The 1,253-nt window shown below is 39.3% G+C and overlaps 1 protein-coding gene across 1 annotated transcript in view; it reads left to right on the top strand.

Moving 5' to 3' along the window:
• Positions 1–373: 373 nt before the first annotated feature.
• LOC117104658 (nucleoporin NUP35-like) overlaps positions 374–1,253 on the top strand; it is a gene marked incomplete in the record, with an annotated part of 36,903 nt that continues 36,023 nt past the window's right edge. Inside the window, 1 exon segment of the mRNA XM_033245540.1 lies at positions 374–394.

Below are 1,253 nucleotides of genomic sequence, written 5' to 3'. Positions count from 1 at the left end.
AGAGGGGGTGGGGTGAATGTGTGTTGAATAATAATATACTGTATACAACGATATTTTGGATCATTATTTTTTCCTTATTTTCAGCAGCTTAATTAATGGATATCGACTTACTAAAATGTCAAATAATTATATCTTCCTTGTGAGGTGTACATCACCCTGAAACTAAAAAGAAAGCACAATCTTTCTTTCACTTCTTGTACTCTACTAACCAAACCGAGCCCGGCCTCTGCTATCAAATGAATTCCTTCGCATACAGCTGCTGTAGCCTTATATGCGGCGATGTATGCAACATAGGCTCAAGATTGGACTTCACCCATCACCTTCATTTTCATTGGTCGTTCAATCTAATTTCCCACCAAAAGATTTTCCCCTCAAAATCTATGCGGACCGATAGGTAAGCACTCATTGTGCTGTAATTGGTTGTGTACGAACTCGTATAGGTGTAGGCGGATCGATTTAGGCTAAGCCAAAATTTTTCCAGGCCGGACCAATATTATCCAAGGAGGACTGATTTTTGCCGGCCAAAATCAGTCCCCCGGACAAATTTTAGCCCGGACCAATTCGTTAGTTAAAATAATGTAATATGTATTTGTTTTGGTTTCAGGTTTTGAATTGTGTCTGTGTGTAATATAATAGTTGTAATAGCTGTAAGCCTTGTAATTGATGCAATTGTTGTAATCCATGTCAAGCATTGTAATCGATGTAAGTCGTGATCAACTGTTATCTGTAACTTGTCCATCTGTTACGTATCGATACACTATTGCGTGTTTTGTTTGCGGATATATTTTTGACGTGAATAAAGCATCATTTTTACAATACAAAAAGCCAAGAATTTGTGTCTGACTGAGTCACGTTCTCCCACAACATAATAAACACAAATACTCAATGGGCAAAATGTGTCTAACTATAATATTTAATGAACAACAACCGAATAAACACTATTAGGTTCCCATTTTAGACAGGTGCATGGCCGGCGGAAGCGGGGGGGCCGGGGGCCCGCCCCCCACTTTTTGGCGAAAAATATATAATGTCTGGAGATTTTTGTATGACTGCTGAGAAAGTTTACCTTACCGTTTTCATGAGGGGGAAAACCTTGAATTTTGAAGAACAAAGTAATTAGACACCTAGCTCAAAAGTCGAGAAAGGTCATTTCCCGCCAAAATTTTCCCGGGGGAGGAATGTTGACCCCACCACCTAGATTTGATTCCATTCATCTTATAAGCAGTGGTGTAAGACTGGTCTCTTATACACAT

Source organism: Anneissia japonica, unplaced genomic scaffold (genome assembly GCF_011630105.1).
Source record: "Anneissia japonica isolate Jap-2015-1 unplaced genomic scaffold, ASM1163010v1 scaffold287712_len2945570_cov188, whole genome shotgun sequence".
Classification (NCBI taxonomy): domain Eukaryota; kingdom Metazoa; phylum Echinodermata; class Crinoidea; order Comatulida; family Comatulidae; genus Anneissia; species Anneissia japonica.
The sequence above is the reverse complement of the archived record's forward strand: the minus strand, read 5'-3'. Positions and strand labels throughout refer to the sequence as shown.